The 12,942-nt window shown below is 35.3% G+C and overlaps 1 protein-coding gene and 1 pseudogene across 2 annotated transcripts in view; one reads left to right on the top strand and one right to left on the bottom strand.

Moving 5' to 3' along the window:
* LOC146397788 (uncharacterized) overlaps positions 1 to 12,942 on the bottom strand; it is a 797,689-nt gene that overhangs the window by 694,558 nt on the left and 90,189 nt on the right. The window lies entirely within an intron of this gene.
* Positions 10,568 to 11,478, top strand: LOC100156225 (olfactory receptor 5K3-like; annotated as a pseudogene).

Genomic DNA, 12,942 nt, shown 5'->3' with positions numbered 1-12,942 from the left:
TGAGCTGTGGTGTAGGTCACAAACATAGCTCGGATCCTGCACTGCTGTGACCCCTGTGTAGGCTAGCGGCTATAGCTCCTATTAGACCCCTATCCTGGGAACCTCCATATGCCATGGGAGTGACCCTAGAAAAGGTAAAAAGACAAAAGAAAATTATGGCATAAATGAACCTACATACAAAGGATTATAAGAAACTACAATGAGAAATTTTATACACAAACAAATTGGACAATCTAGAGGAAATGGATACATTTCTAGAAACATATAACTTAACAAGACTTAATCACAAAGAAATAGAATACCTTAACAGAATGGTTGATATCTAGTAAGGAGATTGAATCAGTAACAAAACCCCCCCTAAAAAACAAAATCCAGCACAAGATGGCTACACTGGTGAATTCTTCCAAACATTTAAAAAATAATTAGCATAAACTTTTCCCAAAGACTTCAAAAAACAGATGACAGGGAACAATACCAAACTCACTTTCCAGACAAGCATTACTCTGACACGAAAACTAGATAAAGACTGAACAAGAAAAAATACTTAACAAGCCAATATGTCTGAGGAACACAATTGCAAAATCTGCAACAAAAATCATCTCAATAAATGTAGAAAAAGGCAAAATCCAATATCCATTTAGGATAACATCTCTAAACAAAGTTCGTAGAGAGGGACTGCACCTCAACATAATAAAGGTCAAATATGATAAGCCTATAGCTAAACGATACTGAACACTTAAAATATGAAACTTTTGCCTCTGACATCAGGATCAAGACAAAGATGCTCACCTTTGCCAACTTTCAATAAACACACTATTAGAAGTCCTAACCACAGGAATTGGACAATAACAAAGAAACAGAGACATTCAAATCTGGCAGGAAGCAGTAAAAATGCCATTTTCATATGAAATGAAATTATAGATGCGAAACCCTAGAAATCCCAGCTAAAAACTGATAGAAATAATAATTCAGGAAAGTTGTAGGATACAAAATGAATATAAAAAATTCAACTGTTTCTACAAACTGATAAACTTATCAGAAAGACAAATATGATTAAAAAATTTTATTTACAGTTGCATCACACAAAGTAAAATACCTTGGAATAAATTAAAGAAGGGGATAAAATACTTGTATATTGGAAACTATAAGAAGTTGATGAAAAACATTAGAGAAGACATAAATAAATGGAAAGATACTTTGGGGTCATGAATTGGAGGTAGTATTATTACTACTAATATGGCCATACCTCTCAAAGCAATCTGCAGATTCAAAGCAATAACTGTTAAACTGCCAGTGTTGTTTCTCACAGAAATAGACAAGGCAATATTTTTTTTTAATTTAGTTTTATGGCCACATTCATGACATATGGAAATTCCTGGGCTAGGGCTTGAATCTGAACCACAGCTCTGAGCTACTCCACAAGTGCAAGCTATTCCACAGCAGCAGAAATGTCAGATTCTTTAACACATGGGCCAGGCCAGGAATCAAACCCACACTTCCACAGTGTCCAGAGTCACTTCAGTCAAAATTTTAACCCACGTAGCCATGGCAGGAAATCCCAAGGCAGTATTGAGAAAGAACAGAAGTGAATGCATCATGCTTCTCAATTACAAATTATATGACAAAGCTATAATAATCAAAAAGTACAGAAATGGTATAAGAGCAAATACAAAGATCAGAGGCACAGAAAAGTGGGTCCAGAAACACACCCATACATATATAGTGAATAAATTTACAAATTTATCTAAAAATATATAATGGGGAAAGGATAGTCTTTTTGAAAAATGGTCTTGGGGAAACTGGGTCAACATGCAAAAGAATGAAAGCAACACGCTATCTTATACTGTACACACAAATTATCTCAAAATGGATTAAAAATCAAACATAACAATACATTAATACATAGATACATACATATATACATCTATAACATTTACCTGATACTGCAGAACTAAGAACCAATCACATTTTGAGGTCATACCATATGTCTCACATGGGAATATAAAGATGCATGATTGTCCCTGCCTACTGGGAACTTATGACTTATTAAGGGAAAAATTGACATATATAAAATTGCATCAATAACCTCCAAGAACCTACCATTACACCATATAAAAGGTTATTTCTTTGTGTTAAGAGAGGGAATATGTAGAAATACAAGTTAATATTTTTGTGTTATAATACTGCTGTTGCCGATTGTATTTATAGATTGATTTCTCTGTGCCAGTAACCAGAATGTGAGCAATGTTCAAACAGGTATTTCATTCTTTGGCACATAAATATTTTTCCTTATTTTGGCTAGGTCTCGAAGATGGGGTAGATATCAGATTGCAATAGGTGATGGGAAGTTTAAAAAATACTCAATTATATGTTAAAAAACCAAACAAAAACAAATATTAGGGCTGTTTACCCCACAGCCTGGATGGACTGGAATGCCCCTTCTTGTTTTGGAATACAGTGAAAACTTGTATTCTTCCCCATTTGAACAGATGTATCTGTGTATTTAAAATGTGTCAGACCAAACATTAGGAAATATTTAGAAATAAATTTAAACAAGTTCTGGAAATGCTGAAATAGGCAGCACTAAGCTAAGATCTGAATAGTATGCCATATACCATTATATTTATTTTACTAAACTTAAGATTATTATTATATAATTAATAATTGTGTTAGCAGGAGTAACATTTTACAGCATTAACATATAAGTTGAAATGTTAATACCATTTCATCATTAAGTCATAATTTCTATTTTCATGTTTTATAATATACATTTTAGCCTAGTGGTACATTTACTTATAAGTAGGTAAAAGTGTATATATTTAAAACATATCCCAAGTTATTTTCCATATGAATATATTCCAAAAATTGGAACTTTCATTTAGTGAACTCACCAGAAGATGGAACATAGTTGAAACATTTAAGAAAATAAGAAAGTCTGGGGAAAACTCTAGAGTGAAATAAGAGGATGGTCAGGTATAGAACCAAGGGGAACACAAAGCATTTTAAAGGCAAAGAGAGAAACATAACCCAGCAGATAAAGTCTGAAATGGAACAGTCAATAAGACAGAAGCAGGGACTGTTATCACAGAAACTGAAGGTGAAGACTTTCAATAGAAAAAGAAAAAACTACAGCTTAGTGTTTTAAGATAATTTTATGTCCTTTGCAGTTGGCATTTAGCATTGTTTATGACCTTACTGAGAGAAGGTCCAGTGAGTTGGCAGGGAAGAAACCAAATAGCACAATTTCAAAAGAGTTTTCCCAGTCTCTTTATATTACCTGCAAGGAGCTCCTATATCATATATGAGTAAATTTCAGATAACCTAATTTACTACCCACTTTTGAATTAGGTCTATTTCAAGCTTCTTGGATTTTATGATATGCTTCCATTCTGTTGCTTCTTTTTCTCATGGACTTCACATACTATAATCCTCCTTAGTCTGCAAGATTCATATGAAATACTTTCAATGAGAAAACTTTCTTTTTTTTTCCTCCAGATCTCTATTCACTTACTTCATCATATTTTCATACAGTATATTTACACTTGTTTATATCACAGCCTGAATTTCTTGTGAGTTAGCAATACAAGTGTCTTTCTGCACACTAGATTATGAGCTTAATGTCAAAAGCCATTTCTAAAACCTAAGAAATCCTTATATTTTGCTCATTCTAGCCATGGTCTCTCACCACACCCCATATATTATAAATATTTAAGGTTCCATAGTACTGAAATGTTTTTAAAAATCAATGCAGCCTGTTTTAAGAATCTATCTCAGTTTGTTGTTAGGAGCCCAAAAGATGTATAACATGATTGGTAAATTAAAGCTATCTAGCCAAGGTGTTCACAATGAAGACATAAAAAATTGACATTTGATAAAGTGGTAAAAGCATTGTAAAAGCAGGTAGTTACGTAGGCTCAAACACATTCTAAAAAAGAGTCTAGATATTCCTACTTTTTTTTTTCTTTTTAGGGCTGGATGTTCCCTGGCTAGGGCTCAAATCAGAGCTCCAGATTCCAGCCTTTGCCACAGCCACAGCAATGTGGGATCAGAGTGGCATCTGCAATCTACCACACATATCAGGGCAAAGCCAGATCATTAACCCACTGAGCAAGGCATGGAATCAAACCTGCATCTTCATCGATACCAGCCAGGCTCATTTACTGCTGAGCCACAATAGGAACTTCTGAGATTTTCTTACTTTCCATCTCCACGTTTTTTGATTTTGATGTCTTTTTGCAACATGTTCATGTATATCATTTTTGCTATTCCTTGTGTTTACTGTAGTTTCAGAACAGTTTTTTTTTTTTTCCTTTTGGATATGTATACTGGTTTTTTGAGTGATTTCTTTCCAGTTTTCATTTAATCCATCCTATTTCTTCTCCTTTTTTATTTAGAGGAGCTCTTACCGTATTTCTTTTAGAATGGATTTACTACTGCAGTATTTTAGTGTTTGTTTGTTAGAGAAATTCTTTATTTCTATTTTAAATAAACTTACTGGATAAAGTATTTTAAGGTGCAAATTTTTCCCTTTTAATACTCAGAATAAAACTTGCCACTCTCTTCTGGCCTGTAAAGTTTCTGTAGAGAAATCAGCTGATAGGCTTTTGGGGGGTTCCTTTGTAACTATTTGCTTTTCTCTGGCTGCTATTTAAATCCTCTCTTTATTTTTAATTTTGCCATTTTTATTGCAGTATATCTTGGTGTGGGCCTGTTTTGTTTCAACTTGTTTGGGGACCTTTGTGCTTCCTGTATCTTGATATCTGTTTTCTTCAGATTGGGAAAGTTTTGAGCCATGATGCCTTCAAATAGTTTTTCAGTCCCCTTTTATTTTCCTTCTCCTTCTGGAATCCTAATATGTATAGATTGTCCCACTTTATATTATTCCATAGATCTCTTATCTTGCTTTCATTTTTTTAATTGGTTTTTAGTCTGCTGTCCTGATTAGGTGGTTTCCATTATTCTATCTTCCAAGTCACAAATTCGTTCCTCTGCATTATTCATTCTGCTCTTCAATGCCTTTTACTCATCTTGAATTTCTGCAAATGAAATTTCTATTTTTTAATTCCTCCTCCTTATATTTTCTAGTTCCTTTTTAAAGTAACTGTATTACTATTCATATCTGCCCTTGATTCCTTCAGTATTTTCACTATCTACTTTTTTGAACTTGGTGTCTCTTAATCTGCAGAGGTCTGTTTCATTGTTTTCTCCTGGGGAATTCTACTGTTCTTTTAACTAGAAGTGGTTTCTGAGCTTATTCATTTTGCCTATATTTTTCTTTTACTGTCAGTTTAGGGAAAACAACTACTGTAGTTTTAGAGGACTATTTACATGTGCGAGTGCCTGTGACTATTTTTGAGGGTTTATCCTTTATTTTTAATGTGCTGTGTATGTTTCCAGGGAGGTGGAGGCAATGGTCAGGGCTAGTAGCCAGTGCCTCATTGATGGTCCTTTGACAGTTGCACGTACTCATGGGAAGGTGACACAGGCTACTCCTTGTTTCAGTGCCCTCAGGCAGATATAGGTTGTGCCTGTAGCATGTGGCAGTGGCAGCAGCAGAGCAGGTGCATCCCCAGGGGAGTGAGAGTAACAATGAGTGGTGTTCATTTGAAGTGCCCTCCTCTGTGCCAACCTCTGAAGTGATGGGGGCAGTAGATAACACCCGTTCTTGAGCCCATTATGGTAGCAAGCCATGCCCACTTCTGGATTCTGAAATGACTGAGTTTGCCCTGACCATTTGTAGACCACACAAGAGGCACCCCATCACGCTTAGCCATGGCAGGACACACCACCACCCACAGCCTACACAAGAAGGGCCTCACCACTTATAACTTCACTGAGAGTCTGCATATGCACAGAGAAAGATATTCCTATAGTGGTGCATGCATCCTCTTCTTGTCCTCCCCAACAATGTTTCCTTCCTTATACTGCAGGCCAAATACTCTGCCCCAACAATGGTCCATGGGTCCCTAGCCCCTCAGAGGTGGCACCAATCGTCTTGTGGCACGCTCTCTCTCTCTGCCTTGCCTTCCTCATTCCAGCTGTTGCACTTTTCTCTGAGGCTTTGAGGTCCCCCGGTCTGGGATGTTCTGCCCATCAGGACGCTACCCAGCATGTGGATTCCTTTCCTCTTTCACAGCTCCCTCTCAAGAGTGTTTTTCCCATCCTTATTAAGTTTTCTCTCTTTTTCCCCCCTTTTGTTCTACACAGTTATGTGGAGGGGTTCTTGCTATTTTTGGAGGTTTAAGGTGTTCTGCCAGTGTTTAGTAGATGTTCTGTGCAAATTGTTACACAGTACATTTTTTTTTTTATATGTTTGTGAGAGAAGGTGAACATTGGGTCTTACTCCTCTGTCATCTTGATGCTCTACCCACTGAATCTTCTATATCTTTTAGTATCTGCTCCAAATTCAAACATAGTTCAATCCTGTTCCACTGATCTATATTTCTGTCTTTGTGCCAGTACCATATGGTTTTGATGATTATTGCTTTGTAGTATAGTCTGAAGTCAGGGAGCCTGATTCCATTTTTCTTTTTCAGGATATCTTTGGCTATTCTGGGTCTTTTGTGCTTCAAAAAACTAAAATATTTTGTTCAGGAGTTCCCATCTTGGTGTAGTGGTTAACGAATCCAACTAGGAACCATGAGGTTGAGGGTTTGATCCCTGCCCTTGCTCAGTGGGTTAAGGAACCAGCGTTGCCATGAGCTGTGGTGTAGGTTGCAGATGCAGCTTGGATCCCGTGTTGCTGTGGCTCTGGCATAGGCTGGCAGCTACAGCTGTAATTCGACCCCTAGCCTGGGAACCTCCATATGCCGTGGGAGCGGCCCAAGAAATGGCAAAAAGACAAAAAAAAATATTTTGTTTGAGTTCTGTGAAAAATGTCCTTGATAATTTGATAGGGATTGCATTGAATCTCTAGATTGCCTTGGGGGTAGTATAGTCATTTTGATAATATTGACTCTTTCAATCCAAGAGCATTGTATGTCTTTCCATCTAGTTGTGTCACCTTTGATTTCTTTCATCAGTGTCATATAGTTTTCAGAGCACAGGTCTTTTGTCTCTTTAGGTAGGTTCACTCCTAGGTGTTTTATTCTTTTGGATGTGATGGTAAATGGGATTGCTTCCCTAATTTCTCTTTCTGATCTTTCATTGTTGGTGTATAGAAATGCTGTCGATTTCTGTGTATTAATTTTGTATCCTTTGACTGTCAAATTCATTGATGAGCTCTCACAATTTTCTGGTAGGGTCTTTAGGATTCTCTGGGTATAGTATCATGTCATCTGGAAACAGTGATAGTTTTACTACTTCCTTTCCAATTTGGATTCCTTTTATTTCTTTTACTTCTCTGATTGCTGAAAAGATGTTCAACATCACTCATTAAAATTAGAGAAATGCAAATCAAAAGCACTATGAGGTACCACCTCACACCAGTGAGAATGGCTGTCATCACAAAATCTACAAACAATAAATGCTAGAGAGGGTGTGGAGAAAAAGGAACACTATTACACTGTTTGTTGGATTATAAATTAGTGCAACCCTTGTGGAAAACAGTATGGAGATTCCTCAAAAAACTAAAAATAGAACTACCATTTGATCCAGCAATCCCACTCCTGGGCATCTATCCAGAGAAAACCATGACTCAAAAAGACACATGTACTCTGAATATTCATTGCAGCACTATTTGCAATAGCTAAGTCATGGAAACAACCTAAATGTCCATTGACAGAGGAGTGGATCAAGAAGATGTGGTACATATACACAATGAAATATTACTCAGCCATTAAAATCAACAAAATACCAGCATTTTTAGCAACATGGAGGATCTAGAAACTACCATGCTGAGTGAAGTCAGTCAGACAATGAGACACAAACATCAAATGCTTTCACTGACATGTGGAATCTGAAAAAAGGACAGAATGAACTTCTTTCAGAACAGATACTGACTCACAGAATTTGAAAAACTAATGGTTTCCAAAGAAGACAGTTTGGGGGGGTAGAGGGATGCACTGGGGTTTTGGGATGGAAATCCTATAAAATTGGGTTGTGATGATCACTGTACAACTATAAATGTAATAAATTAATTGAGTAATAAAAAAGCACAGTTCATAAGCCATATTAATCTGATAAACATATTAATTATTCCAGTAAGAGATGATAGCAACTTGACTCTTCTGCTCCTTTTTACATTTTACAAAACGTATGAATAGATTTGTAAAAATGCATTCAGTTACATAAGAATCAGAAAGATGATCTCAAATTGCCTTAGTGACTTTAAGGAAGGTCTTTTATTTCAACCTCATTTTTTTTAACAGGTCATTTTTTTTTTTCCTTTTGAGGCCAAAATATGGCATATGGAAGTTCCAGGGCTAGGGGTCAGTTCAAAGCTGCAGCTGCCAGTCTTCAATACAGCCACAGCAATGGGGGATCCTAGATCCAAGATGGGATCTGTGAACTGTGCTGCATCCTTAGTCAACATCAGATACCTAGCCCACTGAGCAAAGCCAGAGATCAAACCCATATCCTCGTGGACACTATGTCCAGTTCTTAACTCCATGATCCACAATGGGAACTCCCCACAGGTCATCTTTAATTAATGTCTGGAAATGTATGTCTTAGTGACCAAAACTCCCCATAGAAATACACTGAAGTCATTATACAGAAATCCCTTTAGCATTTGATGGAAAAATTAAATCTAAATTTACATTGTAAAGAAAATATTTATTGACACTGACCTCTTGGTAGTCTCCCAGATTTATTCTTTTAAGCCCAAATGCTTAGAGACCAGGTTTATATTCTGTAATTCTAATGGACTTCACACCATAAAGCGAATGAGTTGTTAACAACACTTCTCAGTGAAATTTAGAGGAATATTCCCATTTACTTTTACTGTTAATATTATCATCAATTACTATTTATTTTTCTGAATGATTAAGCATCTTTCTTGTTATATTTCAACAATTTATCATTCTGGCTATTCAAAAATGTAAGACTATGGGAAACAAGAATGAAAAAATTATTACAACTTATTAGGCCTCTGATTCAAAGGCAGAACTTCAAAAGATACAGGTAAGGACAAATTATAATTATATTACATAATTCATGTATGCACATAATGTTATTTCTATCTTGGATGAATAATAAATTGGCATGTTTAATATTTTAAAACAAAAAATAAAACTTTTAGTCAGTGATTGTATTTTGAAATTGATGTAAACAATTTTGACCATAGAATTTATGTGCTTATACACTCATAATATTTTGTAGATCACTAACTATTAGTACAAAGGTAGACTTTGGAAAGAAAACAAAAATTGGTTCTCACACATCATATTAAGATTTAAAGGATTTTCTATATTGCTAAGTGTTAGAAAACAAGTATAAAGGCATGGCTAAATATTATTTATTAGCTTTTAATGAATTGTGATATATTTGAGAAAGTCTTATGTAGTTTTTTTTGGAAATGGAAAAATATCAGGTCAGTTAATTCAAGGAAAAAGAAATACAGATATTTTTAAACAATGAACTTTGAATATTGCCCTCTGTAAACTGCTCTTCAAAATTGTCTCAATCTGCACATACCAGATAGTTCACTACAGACCACTGGCAGGATACTGAAAACAAATTCATTCATCCCAGATCATTGGACTAGAGGTAGGAAGGGAATCAACCATGCTATTTTCCCTGTAACATTGTACACCTACTATAATAATTATAAGTCACAGAAAACCTTAAAATATCAAAAATATACAAAGGAAATTATAAATGAAGAAATGAAGAAGAGCAATGTTAGATTATACACAAATTATTATAGATTGTGTTGGGTATATAAGATACTCTTAATAGTTCAGAATAGTGGAGATTGGTGTATTCTAGGGCACTGAATAAACTTTATTAAGTATCATTATATAAAAACTACGCTGTACATAAGGAAGCAAAGGACTTAGATATCTTGGCACATTCAAAAAGAATAATGGATTTAGCATGACACTGGTAACAGAAGTGATAACATATGGGTATTTATTTTCATAGCATCCAAAATAATTGTCTTTAAAGATCAATATTCCTCTACTTTATCCTTAGTGATTTACATGGAATTCCTAAGATATAAAATTAACCTGTTTATACTATTCAAACATTCACTCACTTGAGAGAATATATAAACATATGTTGTTCAATTAAAATATATATATATGTAAAATGATTTGATATTTAAAGAACTCCACTATAAAAACTGGCATATTTTGGGGGAATACTGAATGAAATATGGGTACCATACATATTATAATATTCTTCATAAATTCATAAGGACAATTCTTTTCCACTGTAAGCATAATCTTTAGAATTATCAAAATAGTTTTGGGAATCCCAAGTTTCAAAGTCAAGATCTAAAAAGCTTACTTTCCACAGAAATGCATGTCCCCTATAGGTATGTGTCCCTGTATCCCAGAGAAAAGGGGTAAGCTTAAAAAGAGCATCAATCCTCATAAAAGAAAATTTTGAAAGGAAAACTATGCACTCTAATTTCAGATCTTTTGTCTCCACAATTCAGATTTCAACAGAGAAGGTGGATATGATTCAGGATAACCACTCCTTGACAACAGAATTTATCCTCATAGGATTTAGTAATCACCCAGAGCTGAGGACCATTCTGTTTCTGGTGTTCCTTACCATCTACCTGATCACCATGGTGGGAAACCTTGGTCTGGTGGCACTGATATTTGCTGAGTCTCGTCTTCACACACCAATCTCGCTCTGATGGATTCCTGTTGTTCCAGCGCCATCACCCCCAAGATGCTACAGAACTTCTTTTCCAAGGACAGAATCATTTCCCTCTATGAATGCATGGCACAATTTTATTTTCTCTGCCTAGCTGAAACTACAGACTGCTTTCTCCTGGCAGCAATGGCCTATGATCGCTATGTGGCCATCTGCAACCCACTGCAGTACCACACCAGGATGTCAAACAAACTCTGCCTTCAAATGATTACAGGAGCCTATATAGCCGGAAACATGCATCCCATGATTCAAATAGGATTTCTGTTTAGGTTAACTTTCTGTAGGTTTAATCAAATTAATCACTTCTTTTGTGATGTTCTTCCATTGTTCAGACTCTCCTGTATTGACCCTTATATCAATGAAATGATGTTATTTATCTTGGCTGGGTCAATTTTAACCTTCTCTATCACCATAGTAATAATCTCTTATCTTTTCATCCTTTTCACAGTTTTCACAATGAAATCCAACAAGGGCAAAGGCAAAGCCTTATCTACTTGTGCATCCCACTTTCTCTCTGTCTCCATATTCTATGGTTCTCTTATCTTCATGTATGTTGGACCAAATTCAGGTAATGAAGGAGATAAAGATATTCCTGTTGCTGTTTTTTATACTCTAGTTATTCCTTTATTAAACCCTTTTATTTATAGCTTAAGAAACAAGGAAGTAATAAATGTTACCAAAAAAATCATGAAGAAGACTTCATAACATTATGAAACAAATATTTTCCCACATGGATAACTGATTTTAATCTGCTAAACTTTCTATCAAAATCAAGAGTACTCATAAGGTGGAAAATGGGTATTTCTCTTTTTTTAATTTTTTTATTGTTATTTCCCCAATACAATTTTTTTCTACTGTACAGCATGGTGACCTAGTTACACATACATGTATATTCTTTTTTCTCCCATTATCATGCTCCATCATAAGTGACTAGACATAGTCCTCAGTGGTACACAGCAGAATCTCATGGCTAATCTATTTCAAAAGAAATAGTTTGCATCTATTAACCCCAAGCTTCCAATCCATCCCACTCCCTCCAATTACTGAAACATGATGGTTTATCAATCTAATAAACAAATGTAAACTGTATTCGAAAATTTAAGCAACTATTTTACATCAGGAATCAGCTAAATAATTACTCTTGAGGTCACAATTTTGTCAGGGTGTAGTTAGTTACACTTCTTATCTATGTTTCAGAGTATAAGTTTTTTCAACAAATTCATTAAATGATAGGAATTAAAGTCGTTACATATAAAGGTCACCTGCATTTAATATTTTGGGGAATTAAAATCCTTACATATAAACGTCACCTGCATTTAATATTTTTGGAAAAATTTCTGGAATCCCAAGGCATAATCTTATGAACTTCCCCATACCCCAAATTCTCAAATATTAATTTTAAGCAACACCATTTGACAGAAGTTAGCAATATATTTTAATTGTATTATAATTTCAAGTTGTTCTAGACTTCATTTGAATATTATATCACAGAGAATATATATTTTCCTCTTTAGATTTGTCAAATTCTCTCAAGTTCTCTGAATTATAGTATCTGCACATTTAAAAATCTGTGCTTGACGATGATGCTCCTTACATTGACAGAACTATATATTTAATATTTTCATGTAGATTGAATGATTGAATATCATCTATGACTGTGCAAATCCAGAATATATAAGCAAATAAATATTTTTCTCTCTGATGTATTTATTTATCCTGCTTGTTATTAAGAATACCACCATCTGATGGAGTTCCCATCGTGGTGCAGTGGTTAAAGAATCCAACTAGGAACCATGAGGTTGTGGGTTCCATCCCTGGCCTTGCTCAGTGGGTTAAGGATCCGGTATTGCCGTGAGCTGTGGTGTAGGTTGCAGATGTGGCCCAGATCCCATGTTGCTGTGGCTCTGATGTAGGCTGGCAGCTACAGCTCTGATTTGACCCCTAGCCTGGGAACCTCCATATGCCATGGGAGTGGCACTAGAAAAGGCAAAAAGACAAAAAAAAATCACCATCTGAAATGGTTCCAACAAAATTTTTTTGGTTTTGTTTTTTAGGGCCAGGCATGCTGAATATGGAAATTCCCAGGCTAAAGGCCACAGCCACATCAACACAGGATACAACTTATATCTTTGACTTACAACACAGCTCACAGCATTGCCAGATTCTTAA

This window comes from Sus scrofa, chromosome 13 (genome assembly GCF_054392235.1).
Source record: "Sus scrofa isolate SSC_HxYL_T2T_F1_AM1 chromosome 13, Sscrofa_HxYL_maternal_Yorkshire_Landrace_v2.0, whole genome shotgun sequence".
Lineage (NCBI taxonomy): Eukaryota > Metazoa > Chordata > Mammalia > Artiodactyla > Suidae > Sus > Sus scrofa.
Note: the sequence above shows the minus strand (reverse complement) of the source record. Positions and strands in the feature narration are given on the sequence as shown.